The sequence below is a fragment of the Delphinapterus leucas genome, chromosome 2, assembly GCF_059928025.1.
Source record: "Delphinapterus leucas isolate spDelLeu-1000000601 "Yukka" chromosome 2, BTC_Dleu_Yukka2, whole genome shotgun sequence".
Classification (NCBI taxonomy): Eukaryota; Metazoa; Chordata; class Mammalia; order Artiodactyla; family Monodontidae; genus Delphinapterus; species Delphinapterus leucas.
Genome location: NC_143130.1, coordinates 106,159,425 through 106,174,951, shown reverse-complemented (window position 1 = coordinate 106,174,951; position 15,527 = coordinate 106,159,425). Strand labels below are relative to the sequence as shown.

The 15,527-nt window shown below is 37.7% G+C and overlaps 1 protein-coding gene across 7 annotated transcripts in view; it reads left to right on the top strand.

Annotated features, from left to right (window-relative positions):
• Nucleotides 1-15,527, top strand: part of LOC115803651 (sal-like protein 2) — a 900,219-nt gene that overhangs the window by 675,244 nt on the left and 209,448 nt on the right. For all 7 annotated transcript variants that reach the window (XR_016391489.1, XR_016391490.1, XM_089905397.1 and 4 more), the window contains one exon: nucleotides 1,486-1,608. The gene's annotated coding sequence lies outside the window, so the exon portion shown is untranslated. The remainder of the gene's footprint in view (nucleotides 1-1,485; nucleotides 1,609-15,527) is intronic.

Genomic DNA, 15,527 nt, shown 5'->3' with positions numbered 1-15,527 from the left:
CACACCAACAATTTCTGACCTAGACTCAGTTTCCTGTCACTCAAAAGGAGGGCTCAAACACTGCTTTCTTGAGACCAACTTCACAAACAGTGAGGACATCCCCCATGAGTCCACAGCGCAAAGAGAGCTGACAACCATTCAGAAGTGGGCTGCCTCATCGTGCACTGCAATTATTCAACTTGAGAGAGATTGGGATGGCAATTTGTGGCAGGAAAAACACTTTGGTTAGGAATCTTTTATATGAACTTTCAACAAAATTTCTAAAACTTTCAAATCCTCATATTATAAATGTGCACACATACCATGTGCTAAATTATCTATTGCTTTATGTACGTTATTCGAATACAGAAATCACAGAATAGAATTACTATCTTTCCCAATTTACAAACAGAAAAACTAAAGCTGAAAGAGATTGAGGAATTCACTCCAGGTCAAACATCTGGTAATAATTAGAACACATATCTATCTGGTAAGGAGTCCATGGTGTTTGGAATCTGCCATGCCACTTACATTTGTGATACTCAGTAAATGTTTTAAATGGTAGAGAAGATATGTTCTAAAAATAACAGGAGTCTGCTTTTTGGGTTTCTTTCTACTAGCCAAAAAATGGAACAACTTAAATGTACTGAATGACTCCATTTACATGAAATGTTCAGGAAAGGAACCTATGGAGATATAAAGTAGATCACTGGTTGCCTGTGACCAGGTATCGGAACAGGGATTAACTATAATTGAGCAAGAAGGAGCTTTTTGTGGTGATAAAAGTGTGTAAACCTGGATTATTGTAATGGTTTCATAAGTCAGCTAATTTACCAAAAATCACTGAACTGTACATTCAAAATGGATGAATTTTGTGGAATGTCAATTTTACCTCCAATAGCGTTGTTTAAAAGTAAGTAAGAATTATGTTCTATCTTGCCCGTGTCACAGTCCAGGAATAAGGCTAGTTTGATTGAACATACGCATATTAGTTTAAACAGTCATGTTGTGCCCAGAATGTCCTTAAGAGATCTGAAAATTATGAAATCAATACTCTCTGTTCCCTGTGAGCTTAAAAAACAGCTGGAAAAAAAAAAAGACATCCAGGGGAAATTTAACAGTACAAGATAGCAGTAATTAAGATTGTTCAGAATCTAAATCTGCTTCTGGAAATTTGGCAGTGTAAATTGACTACATAACCTTCTTTCCAGTGAACAACTGAAATAAATAAAGGAAAGAGCATGGGGAAGGTACTAAACTCAGGGAACAGTACCTTCCACACACTCAAATAGTGTTCTGGAAAGTGGAACAGGATTGGAAGATATCTCAGTGGCTAACCTCTGACTTTCCTTCCCAAGAAAAGAGATGCCACTGTGGTTAATAAAGGAAATCCTGAAAAACCTCATTAATGTCTCCCAATTTAGAAGTGCAAAGGCTGAGGTTAGGGATGGACTGCTAGACAAACAGAAACTAGTACAAGTGAAGTTCCTTTTTTTTTTTCTCCAGATCAGACCACTTGATGAATAGGATAGTGTGCGTACATCCACACCATCATAAAGCCTACTTGCTGTGAAGCGTATTTCTGATGAAAATACTGATCCACTGAAAAATTCACCCGGATATTGGAAGGTATGTGTCCAGAATAAGACAGGAATACCTCCAACAGCCTTGACATTCATGCAACTAGTAAGGTAGAATCCTGTAATCTACAGCAACCCACCTTACCTGAAATCGAGGAGAAGCCAATTGATCACTAGATATATTGCATAAATTAAATCTTAGATGAAGTGACTTGCAGGATATACATATTGACAGTTCTAGATAAACAAAAAGATTAGTCCAGCTTAAGCTTTTATATCAGTGTTTGAATAGCATGGACTCTAGAAATAATTTTATCTTTTGTACATTTATTTTATACACACACACACACACATAAATTGAGCCTCCTGCACTAAGTATTGTTCACTCATAGAGGATTCTGTAGTGAAAGGATATAAAAGGCCTACAGTGCGGTAGGAGGAGGAAGAATTGAATAAATGGATTTTTTAAAAAGATAATTATAGATAGTGATAAGCACTTAAAAAGTACAATATTGTATTGAGCTAGAGAGTTGCTCTTGGGGTGAGGGAAGGCATCTGCTCTAGACAGGGTATGGAGAGAGGGCTCCACTCCGACACTTATTCTGTAACACCAGACAAGGTATTGAGCCTCTCTCATGTTCAATTCCCTTTTCTGCAAGTAGCCAGTATCTTTCTGGGGGTGCAGGGCTCAGCACTGGCATTCATCACCTCATTCACTTCTCATAAGAACCCTGCATGGTAGATTCTATCAATATCCACATGGTAGATATGAGGAAATGGAAGCATAAAAATTATTAAGTCATTTTCCGAAGATCACTCAGCTACCGAGTGGTAGATCTAGAAATACAACCCAAGTCTTTGGTCTCAAGCACTTTGCTACACTGTCTCCCTAAAGTAGGATGGACCCAGCCTTGCAGGGTTCCAGTAAGAATTAAGTGAGAACACACATTCAAATCACCCAACACAATACCTTCCCTAGCTTAGGCACTCAACCAGCTGCAGGCAATGTGCAGAATCGTGCGGGGGGTGGGGGGGTGTTGGGAGACAGAATCTGAAATTGCAGAGGAATCGAGCCCAAGATAAATTTCAATATTTTTCTGAGATATATGTAGCAGGTTACCTGGCAGATTTCATGTGTTATCATAAGTATCCATGGTCTATCGTGTTCTTATTGTTAATGAGAAGTCAATTCATTAAGGTGTTATATTGAGAGATTGGGTGGGCATATTATAATATGAAATGAGTATACCACCCAGTATTTGCTACAATTGTTTGTTTTTTCCCATTATTGACTCTTGCTCCCACTTCTCAGGATATTGCTATACTACAAGAAAGGACAGAGCAGTAGACACAATTATACTTACCAGAGAAGAAACCCCAAACTTGCACAACAATTCTGAGCTTTCTTTCCAAGGTAGCCTATAACTCTACAGGCAAAATCATCTCATGTGTTGTATATATCATTTGAAATCAATGACTTTCACATCTGGCTAGCAAAAGAAAAAAACCAGCCAGTTCTCCTGAATCCTCTCTCTCCTGATTTCTGCAGTGGGAAGTTTACTGACTGGTTCAGCGATGGCAGCCTGTATTGTGACTAGGCTTCACCACAATTTTACCCAATGTCACTAGAGGGCAGCAGCGAGGCCAGTGTAAGCATCACAAAATATTTGAGCAGGACACCAGGTGGCAGTGCTTCAGCTTTCTTTCTTGCTGCATGCAGTGTGCTAGAGCCTGATTCTCAAGGAAGGAAAATAGAAAGATTAAAGAGATAAAAGATAAAAGACTCCCAAAGGGGTGACATTTGAGAAAAGACATGAAGGAATTCAGAGGTGCACCATGTAGATATTTGGGGGCATAACATCACAATAGAGAGGACAAAGGCAAGGAGCACAGGTCTTGATATAAAAACATGCTTGGAGTGTTTAAGGAATAATACCTTTCCCTGTAGCCCCTTATTCTTCCCAGCACACTATTGCATAAGGAACTTGCTAAAGCATTCAGCACTGTTAACTGATTAGTGGATGATTTCCTCATCTATTGATCCTGGGGCGATTCGTGCCTAGGTTTGGCATCTTCTTTCCTAGTTCCCTTTAGGTTCCTGTTTAAACCAGTAATGTCACCATCACTGAGACATCCAGCCACCCTGTTCTGGGGCCAAATGCTTCTCCATAGTTCAAACCGTGCTCTTTAGGAGCCCCATAAATGCTACACTCTGGCTGACAATAAAAGTTAGAGATGATATTCACAGTTAGGAAAGTTATGTCTCATTTCCGAAAAATTAAAAAAATTGGAACAATAAAATCTATCTCATAGGGTTTATGATATTTGAATTAGATAATGAATCTGAAATGCATACTACAGTGCCTGACATATAGTAAGCCCAATAAGTACCAACTTTCTTTTTTCTAGTAAAACCTTCCTTTCCTTCAATGTCCGGGTCTGTGTTCTGTTACTGCTTGTTGTTTTCTTCACATCAGTTCAATGATGGGAGCTTCTAAGAAATTTACTTAATCACTTATTTTCCTGGAGACAGTCATTATTTTTCCCTCTCTTCTTAGGTCATATTCTTCTAGCCATACTGATTCACTCAGGATGCTAAAAGGACACTGATGAGGTTTTATTTTCATTTCCCTAATGAATAATAATAATAACATTCCCTGATGAATAATGATAATTTTGTATATTTATTAGCTATTGGATATAATATTTCTGAATTGGAGCTCCAAGATTTTGCCATTCTTATTAACTCTTTTCTTATTGATTTACATGAGCTTTTAATATATATTGCATTTGAGTCTTTATCAGAAATATGCATTGCAAATACAGTTTACCATTCTGTGCCTTGACTTTCCCCCCTATTAGCAGTGATTTTTAACAAAGACAATTTTAAAATATACTTTCATGTTCATAAGAAGCCAGTTTCAAAGGTTTTTTTATTTTTTTTAACACTTTAAAAATGTTTTCACTTGGTGACTTCTGATGTGAAATCAGGCATCATTCTTAATGATATTTCCTAGAATACAATATATCGATTTTCCCTGGGTATTGGCAAGATTATTTCCACTTAAATAGACCCCTGGATTTGCCTTCAATGCCTTGCAGATTTCTGCCAAAACCACAGTGGTGGACTTGCAGAATTCCTCATTCATCTTTATGGTTTTGCACATAGCATTGCTCCTGAATCAGAAACTTGTTTTTCAGGAAGTCAAGTAGAGCAGTGAGTGAAGGTACTTGCTATGAGCAAATGGGTTATGGAATGGGTAATGGAGATGGTAGTTATCAATACCACCTACAATCATGTGGTCATTTGCAGAAACAAGAACTATAATACTTATGACAATTTCTTTTTCATTTTGCAATGAATATGGTTATGTATACATTAACCATTTTTAAATCTCTCCCCTACTTGTCTGCCTGTGGTAACACATGAAGTGCAAGTAGAAGTTTATCTTATATCTCATTGTATCTCAGTGGTTAAGATGCAGGATTCAATGGGACAGTGTGAATGAGGTATAAGAGGAAAGAACACCACCCCAAAATGGATAAATTAACTTGGTGTACTCTCTTCGGGAGAGGGTTAGCTTGGTTTTGGTTGAATGGGGAATAACTGCATCTTATTAACAGGAAGCATAGTTTTGCTGTTGTGTTTATTTGAAAGTTGTGTTGTTAAAAGAGGTATAGATGGGCGACTAGTTGACATAGAGGGTACTGTAGTAGCTTTGTAGTGTCTCAGCTATCTGGAAATCTATGTCCCAGAATTTGCTTCCCTGTATTGTTCTGGGTTAGGGTTGGCCACAGAAAAGACTTGCGCAAGGTTTAGAAGGTAGTTGTCATGAAGTAGCCACATTTTTTATGCTCTGCTGGTTGGTGCAGGGCTCCAGGAACTGGGCAGCTCACACATGTGGCTGCTGATGAACTAGCTCATCTTATTGTTGACTCACAACTCCTCTACCGCCCACCCGATCTCCTCCTCATCTTCTCTTTTGTCTTGGACCAAGTATGCATGTAGCATGAGGGCAAATGACACCCACTTTTCCTTGAGGTCACCCACCATTGTGAGACTGAAGGAGGTGAGAGACAGACAAGTTTTAGTGTGTCTTTGTGTGTACCATTGTCCTCATGGGTTCTAGTATCTGTACATGTCACAGTCTGTCCATGCTTTTGTCCACATCCACCTTTCCTTCCCAAATGACACTCTAACTGACTAACACTGAATTCAGGCTCAACACCAGATGCAAAGATAACAGCTTTGTATAGACCCCTCCACCAGCTCTAGCTATTGCCTGAGTTCTGTTCTCTACAGTGAGTCTCTTATTCTAGATCACTTGTGATTTGCTTCTCTAAATGTACCCTGACACAAAGTCTAAGAGGAAAGGACTAAGGCAATGATTTTCATGAGCATTTCAGATAACTAGACCCAGGTTTCTGATGTGAGTGTCTTTAGGTGGAACTGCCACTTTAAATTATTATGGAGCAAGTTTTCAACTTTAGACAATTTTACACATGTTCTGTGTGATGGACTTAAAGTCAAAGATTCAAGACTGAGTATGTATTAGTAGAAAGTTACTCTGGACATCTGTTCCCAAGTGAGATAGCAGGAGATTTTATTTAGAATTAAATCTCCTGATCCAGACCACAGATTAAGCAACCACAGGACTACCATTTCTTGTCTGGGGTCTGCAGGTGTGCCTTTCAGCGTGGCTCCCGCAGCAAGGGGGCTCTCTCTTATTGAGCTCTGGGGTTTTTGTTTGGCTTTTCCTATTACTTCAAGCACTGTGAGTTCCCAGAGAGCACAGAAGTAGTTTGCAGAATCTTCCACCAGTAAGGCTGAAATGGTGAGGCTGATGAATTTATGTCTTTTCTGAAAGTTTACAGAATAGCGGCCATTCTTTGCATTTTGGCCAGAAGAACTCTGATAAATAAGGAAAGTCATCTCTCCACTGGGAAGCTGCTTATACCAAAAAATATCGTACCGGCTCCAGCTTGTTTCATACTGACAGCTCAAGGTGACCGCCTCCCCTAGCTGACTGGATATGGCTGGCTGGACTTGAGTAACTTTCTGGGCCGCACCAAATCCTGTGGGAAAAAATCAGAAAACAGAGCTGAAGTAGTGAACAAAATAATGTAGGAATTAGACTAATTTAGGACCCAAAGAAAAACCAAATTGAAATCATGATAAGCTTTCTTTTCTCCAATCCTCCTTTCCTCCCCAAGTCCATGTGAAGTACCATGTGCCTGTGTGCAGTCCTTTCAACCTGAACATTTGTACCCATATTTGGAACCATCCCTACCAGAGAAGATGAAGGCCAGGAATACCCAGTGCAGGCTGGAGAGCACCATATGGCAAGAATTCCCCTGCACATATGTTTTCAGTTCTGCCTCAAGCTGAGAGTTCAGTGTCTTTGAGGGCCTAGCAGCACATATACATAGTACCTGGGTTCCTGTGTCACTCCTCCAAACAGGAAGTAGGGTTTTATGTTCATAGACCACGTGGTCAGTGCACAGATGGGGAAAAAGCCTGGCTCACCACAAAACTATGTCTACTTTTCTTCCCACGGTAATTGTTAGGCAGTATCTGAAAAGGAGCATGGAAAAATTAGTATTAAAGTTTTGAGCTGAGGGGAACTACAGATTAAACAGGTTGACATGCGTTGATAATTATTCAGCAGAATAATTTTGCCGGTCCATTTAAAATAGAATTTAGTATAGGGTATGCACCCTTCTTGTCATCTACTTACTGGTCATTTTTTTAGCCTCTCTTTACTTTTCTCCATTCTGAATCAGTGGAGTTCTTTTAGAACTCACAGATTTTCAGCTTTCTTGGTGAAAGGCAATATTATCCAAAATAATTAATGTATCTCTTTTTTTCAACCGGGTTCTAGGGCTCTATTTAGATTTTTCACTAAATAAAGTTACTTTAACATGAAATGTTAAAAAATCAGCCCCTCGGATTTTCAGAATCTATTCAGTTTTTTATGTTTTCATGAAATTATAACAGGAATAATATATTCTTTTGAAACCTGACATTGAGTCTTATTTATTAGACTTTGAGGAAGATCAGGATATTCCGGATCATCAGTCCTGTTGCCTCCCCAAGTAGAACTGTACTTAGTAGATCATGTGTCCTGTGCTTGTCTTGATGCCACATTTTCTATCCCATTGGTCCAAAGTGTTCAGTCTCACTTGTGAGGAGCTGATTATTTTTCTCTTTGTAAAATAAAGTCAAGATAAGCATGCCAGATCTTTCTGTGACACAATGCTATAATGCACTCCTACAAAACATGTTATCTACAGGCTGTTAACACTCAGTACATGTCAATGCCACAGAAGTTGGTAACTGACGTTTTGTATACTGTTACAGGTTCTTGTGGAATGTAGCTGTCAATCTTCCATTTGGTTTCATTGTTTTAACGGAAGAATTAAAATAAAAGAACCAAAGGCAAATAGACAAGTACAAAAGAAAGTACAGACAAGGCCTCTAAAACAGTGCTAGTCCTTTGACTTTAAGGTCAAAATAACTCATTAATGAGTGTCGCAGGGGTGAGAGTGTATTTTTAGTTGAGACATCTACTCCTCTGTCCCATTTCATCTCTGAGTGGTGACAGGCAGCTGAGGCCCTGGTTTGCAATTATGTGTAGCTAAGCAGAGGAGAGCCATGAATGCCCACAGCAGTCTGGGGAGCAGCATAATGGCAGGATTTCCCCCTTGTTGAAATGGCCCTGCTCTGAGTTCCTGACAGTAAAGGTGCAAGGTCCCTCAGCTGCACTATAGCAGCTGTCTCTGAAATGTAGTTTCTGGGTGGATCAAGTCTGAATGTGTATAACACCCAGGTTGGGAGATTTGGCCTGCCTTAAACATTGTTCTCCGTTTCCTTGTGGTTTAATGATAAATGATTATATATAGTAAAGGACAGTCCAGTGATCAATATTGAAGGACATATGGGAAGGGGATTTATTACTTCAAATTTCCAAATTTAGTAAATTAATCTGTGATGGAATCTGAAGGGCTTACCAGAAACAAATTCATTATGAATCATGCTGTGTTTGCAAATATTCATTCATGTTCTTCTGATTGTTTTCTTGCCTCCAATTTCGATTCTAAGGTGAAATATGTTCACTGATCCTCGACTTCCCTATAAAAGATAAGCAAGAAGCCATCACCCCCCTTCCTTCCTACTTACCCGCCAAATCATGGGAACTGGTAACTTCACAACAGCAAATATCACTCAGACAAATGAGAACAAAACAGGGTTCTGACTTCTGTTATATCTCCAGTTGTGTACTGGAATAACAAATGGTAGTGTCAGGAAAATCATATTCACTTGTGATGTAACGCTGTGCTTAACTTATTAGAAGTTGTAGGAAGCAAGGATCCACAGGTCCTCTAAATCCAAATATTTGGCCATGTGTTTGTCATGAGTGCACATACATTATTTGGTGCAATTCTATAATTATTGTTATAGTTGTCACGAAGACAAAGCTTCTCATAACATACTGTTTAACCAGTGAAAATATAAAAACTATTAACAGTATAAACGCTTTCCAAAATAAAAATATTTCCTTCTCTTGACATTGAAGGAATGAAGATTCTTTTCCATTTTATCCTGAAATTTCATCTAATCAAGTTGTTTATGCCAAAGGATCAAATTTTAAGCATTTTATTTTTGTTTCAGCACCTCATAAAGAAACCCCAATGAGAATAACTGAGTTATTCTGTTGTAGATTGTCTTCATGCTCTCCTTGATTCCTTTATGGGAATTCCAAATTCACATATCATATGAGGGCACAGAATCACTACTGGGGTCCCCAGATCTTCCCTAGTCCCTCCCTGTGACATCCTTGATGACTGTTTTCTCATGCTGACCATGCATTCCCATCTAGGCATTATATCTTATTTTAATCTTGTATATTGCATTCAAGTGAAAGCTACTCTACTCATATATACATTCCATCCCAAATTTGTTATTAAACTGTTCAAACTACTATAAAAAAAGCAAATCAAACTTTGAGACCAGGGGAATTCATATAGTGACGTCTTTGTTTTCAAATTTTAAATATAGTCATCATGCTGTACATTGCATCCCCAGGAGTAATTTATCTTTAACTGGAAGTTTGTACCTGTTGAACACCTTCACAGACTCCCACCCCCATCCCCACTGATTCTGACAATTGCCAATCTGTTCTCTGTACCTGTGAGTTCTGCTGTGTCTGTGTGTGTGTGTGTGTGTGTGTGTGTGTGTGTGTGTGCGCCTGTGCTTTAGATTCCACATACAAGTGATTTCATACAGTAGTTTTAAAATTTTAATTTTCATACAGTATTTGACTTTGTCTTCACTTAACATTATGCCCTCAAGTTTCATCCATGTTGTAAATGGCAGGGTTTCTTTTTTTTTTTTTATGACATTATCCTTGTTCATTCATCTGTCATTGGACACTTAGGTTGTTTCCAAGTCTTGGCTATTGTAGATGAGCTGCAATGAAGAGATATCTTTTTGAGATGGTGCTTTTATTTCCTTCAGGTATATACCCAGAAGTGGAAATGCTGGATCGTATAGTAGTGCTCGTTTTAATTTTTTTGAGGCATCTCCATACTGTTTGCCATAGACATTGCACTAATTTATGTTTCCACTGACAGTTCACAGGGTTCCCTCTTCTTTACATTCTTACCAACACTGTTTTTCTTTTGTTTTTGGTAATAGCCATTCTAACAGGTGTAAGGTGATACCTCATTTTCATTTTGATTTTCCTTTCCCTGATTATTAGTCATGTTGAGTATCTTCTAATTCACCCATTGGCCATTTGTATGGCTTCTTTGGGAAAATGTTTATTCAGATGATCTGCCTATTTTTTAATCAGATTGCTTTTTCTATTGATCATCTGATATTTTAATATATTTTGATTTGATATTAACCCCTTATCACATATATAATTGGAAAATATTTTCTCCCATTCCCTAGATTGCCTTCTCATTTTGTTCATGGTTTCTTTTGCCTCACAGTTTGATGTAGTTCCACTTGTTTATTACTGCTTTTGTTGTCTTTGCTTTTGGTGTCAAATACAAAAAATCATTGCCAAGACTGATGTCAAGGAATTTGTTCCGTATGCTTTCTTCTAGGAGTTTTATTGGGTTAGGTCTATGTTCAAGTCTCTAATCCAATTTGAGTTGTTTTTTGTGTATGGTGTAAGATAAGTGTCCAGTTTCATTCTTTTGCATAGGGCTTTCTATTCTTCTTAACACCATTTATTGAAGAGACTTTCCTTTCCTGAAAGTATATTTTTGGCTTCTTTTTCATGAATTAATTGACTATGTACAATGGATTTATTTTTACTTTTATTTTTTAACATCTTTATTGGAGTATAATTGCTTTACAATGTTGTGTTAGATTCTGCTGTATAACAAAGTGAATCAGCTATATGTATACATATATCCCCATATCCCCTCCCTCTTGCATCTCCCCCCGACCCTCCCTATCACACCCCTCTAGGTGGGCACAAAGCACTGAGGTGATCTCCCTGTGCGATGCAGCTGCTTCCTACTAGCTATCTATTCTAGATTTGGTAGTGTATATATGTCAGTGCTGCTCACTCACTTTGTCCCACCTTACCCTTCCCCCTCCCTGTGTACTCAAGTCCATTCTCTACATCTGCGTCTTTATTCCTGTCCTGGCCCTAAGTTCATCAGAACATTTTTTTCTTTTTTTTAGATTCTACATATATGTGTTAGCATATGGTATTTGTTTTTCTCTTTCTGAATTACTTCACTCTGTATGACAGACTCCAGGTCCATCCACCTCACTACAAAAACTCAATTTTGTTTCTTTTTATGGCTGAGTAACATTCCATTGTATATATGTGCCACATCTTCTTTATTCATTCATCTGTCCATGGACATTTAGGTTGCTTCCATGTCCTGGCTATTGTAAATAGGGTTTCAGTGAACAGTGTGGTACATGCTTCTTTTTGAATTACGGTTTTCTCAGGGTATATGCCCAGCAGTGGGATTGCTGGGTCATATGCTAGTTCTGTTTTCAGTTTTTTAAGGAACCTCCATACTGTTCTCCATAGTGGCTGAATCAATTTACATTCCCACCAACAGTGCAAGAGGGTTCCCTTTTCTCCACACCCTCTCTAAAATTTATTGTTTGTAGAATTTTTGATGATGGCCATTCTGACCGGTGTGAGGTGATACCTCATTGTAGTTTTGATTTGCACTTCTCTAATGAGTAGTGATGTTGAGCATCTTTTCATGCATTTGTTGGCAATCTGTATATCTTCTTTGGAGAAATGTCTATTTAGATCTTCTGCCCAGTTTTGGATTGGGTTGTTTGTTTCCTTGATATTGAGCTGCATGAGCTGCTTGTATATTTTGGAGATTAATTGTTTGTCAGTTGCTTCGTTTGCAACAAAATATTTTCTCCCATTCTGAGGGTTATCTTTTTGTCTTGTTTATGATTTCCTTTGCTGTGAAAAAGCTTTTAAGTTTCATTAGGTCCCATTTGTTTATTTTTGTTTTTATTTCCATTTCTCTAGGAGGTGGGTCAAAAAAGATCTTGCTATGATTTATGTCAAGGAGTGTTCTGCCTATGTTTTCCTCTAAGAGTTTGATAGTGTCTGGTCTTACATTTAGGTCTTTAATCCATTCTGAGTTTATTTTTGTGTATGGTGTTCGAAAGTGTTCTAATTCATTCTTTTACATGTAGCTGTCCAGTTTTCCCAGCACCACTTATTGAAGAGGCTGTCTTTTCTCCATTGTATATTCTTGCCTCCTTTATCAAAGATAAGGTGATCATATGTGCGTGGGTTTATCTCTGGGCTTTCTATCCTGTTTCACTGATCTATACTTCTGTTTTTGTGCGAGTACCATTCTGTCGTGATTACTGTAGCTTTGTAGCATAGTCTGAAGTCAGGGAGCCTGATTCCTCCAGATCCATTTTTCTTTCTCAAGATTGCTTTGCCTATTCAGGGTCTTTTGTGTTTCCATGCAAATTTTAAAAGTTTTTGTTCTAGTTCTGTTAAAAAAAAAATGCCATTGTTCGTTTGATAGGGATTGCTTTGAATCTGTAGATTGCTTTGGGTAGTATTGTCATTTTCACAATGTTGATTCTTCCAATTGAAGAACATGGTATATCTCTCTATCTGTTTCTCAATCTGAAGAAATCTGTTTAATTGCTTCCATCAGTGTCTTATAGTTTTCTGCATACAGGTCTTTTGTCTCTTTAGGTAGGTTTATTCCTAGGTATTTTATTCTTTTTGTTGCAATAGTAAATGGGAGTGTTTCCATAATTTCTCTTTCAGATTTTTCATCATTAGTGTATAGGAATGCAAGAGATTTCTGTGCATTAATTTTGTACCCTGTTACTTTACCAGATTCATTGATGAGCTCTAGTAGTTTTCTGGTATCATCTTTAGGACTCTCTATGTATAGTAGCATGTCATCTGCAAACAGTGACAGCTTTACTTCTTCTTTTCTGATTTGGATTCCTTTTATTTGTTTTTCTGGCTAAAACTTCCAAAACTATTTTGAATAATAGTGGCGAGAGTGGACAACCTTTGTCTTGTTCCTGATTTTAGAGGAAGTGGTTTCAGTTTTTCACCATTGAGGATGATGTTGGCTGTGGGTTTGTCATATATGGCCTTTATTACGTTGAGGTAAGTTCCCTCTATGCCTACTTTCTGGAGAGCTTTTATCATAAATAGGTGTTGAATTTTGTTGAAAGCTTTTTCTGCACCTATTGAGATGATCATATGTTTTTTATCCTTCAGTTTGTTAATATGGTGTATCACATTGATTGATTTGCATATACTGAAAAATCCTTGCATTCCTGGGATAAAGCTCACTTGATCATGGTTTATGATCCTTTTAATGTGTTGTTGGATTCTGTTTGCTAGTATTTTGTTGAGGAGTTTTGCATCTATGTTCATCAGTGATATTGGTCTATAGTTTTCTTTCTTTGTGACACCTTTGGTTTTGGTATCAGGGTGATGGTGGCCTCATAGAATGAGTTTGGGAGTGTTCCTGCCTCTGCTATATTTTGCAAGAGTTTGAGAAGGATGGTGTTAGCTCTTCTCTAAATGTTTGATAGAATTCGCCTGTGAAGCCAACTCATCCTGGGCTTCTGTTTGTGGGAAGATTTTTAATCACAGTTTCAATTTCAGTGCTTGTGATTGGTCTATTTATATTTTCTATTTCTTCCTGGTTCAGTCTCAGAAAGTTGTGCTTTTCTAAGCACTTGTCTATTTCTTCCAGGTGGTCCATTTTATTGGCATATAGTTGCTTGTAGTAATCCCTCATGATCCTTTGTATTTCTGCAGTGTCAATTGTTACTTCTCCTTTTTCATTTCTACTTCTGTTGATTTGAGTCTCCTTCCCTTTTTTCTTGATGAGTCTGACTAGTGGTTTATCAATTTGTTTATCTTCTCAAAGAAAGAGCTTTTAGTTTTATTGATCTTGGATATTGTTTCCTTCATTTCTTTTTCATTTATTCCTGATCTGATCTTTATGACTTCTTTCCTTCTGCTAAATTTGGGGTTCTTTTGTTCTTCTTTCTCTAATGGCTTTAGGTGTAAGGTTAGGTTGTTTATTTGAGCTTTTTCTTGTTTCTTAAGGTAGGATTGTATTGCTATAAACTTCCCTCTTAGAACTGCTTTTGGGGCATCCGATATGTTTGGGGTCGTCGTGTTTTCATTGTCATTTGTTTCTAGGTACTTTTTGGTTTCCTCTTTGATTTCTCAGTGATCTCCTGGTTATTTAGTAGTGTATTGTTTAGCCTCCATGTGTTTGCATTTTTTACAGTTCTTTTCCTGTAATTGATATCTAGTTTCATAGTGTTGTGGTCAGAAGAGATACTTGATATAATTTAAATTTTCTTAAATTTACCAAGGCTGGATTTGTGACCCAAGATGTGATCTATCCTGGAGAATATTCCATGAGCACTTGAGAAGAAAGTATTCTGTTGTTTTGGATGGAATGTCCTATACATGTCAATTAAATCCATGTTGTTTAATGTGTCATTTAAAGCTTGTGTTTCCTTATTTATTTCCATTTTGGATGATCTGTCCACTGCTGAAAGTGCGGTGTTAAAGTCCACTACTATGATTGTGTTACTGTCAATATCCCCTTTTATGGCTATTAGCATTTGCCTTATGTATTGAGGTGCTCCTACGTTGGGTGAATAAATATTTACAATTGTTATATCTTCTTGGATTGATCCCTTGATCATTATGTAGTGTCGCTCTTTGTCTCTTGTAGTCGTCTTTATTTTAAACTCTATTTTGTCTGATATGAGAATTGCTACTCCAGCTTTCTTTTGATTTCCATTTGCATGGAATATCTTTTTCCATCCCCTCACTTTCAGTGTGTATGTGTCCCTAGGTCTGAAGTGGGTCTCTTGTAGACAGCATATATACAGGTCTTGCTTTTGTATCCATTCAGCCAGTCTATGTCTTTTGGTTGGAGCATTTAATCCATTTACGTTCAAGGTAATTATCAATATGTAGTTCCTATTCCCATTTTCTTAATTGTTTTGGGTTCGTTATTGTAGGTCTTTTCCTTCTCTTGTGTTTCCTGCCTAGAGAAGTTCTTTTAGCATTTGTTGTAAAGTTGGTTTGGTGGTGCTGAACTCTCTCAGCTTTTCCTTGTCTTAAAGGTTTTAAATTGTCCATCAGATCTGAATGAGATCCTTGCTGGGTAGAGTAATCTTGGTTGTAGGTTTTTCCCTTTCATCACTTAAAATATGTCCTGGCACTCCCTTCTGGCGTGCAGACTTTCTGCTGAAAGATCAGCTGTTATCCTTATGGGCATTCCCTTGTATATTATTTGTTGTTTTTCCCTTGCTACCTTTAATATTTTTTCTTTGTATTCAACTTTTGATAGTTTGATTAATATGTGAATTGGCATGTTTCTCCTTGGATTTATCCTGTATGGGACTCTCTGCACTTCCTGGATTTGACTGACAATTTCCTTTCCCAT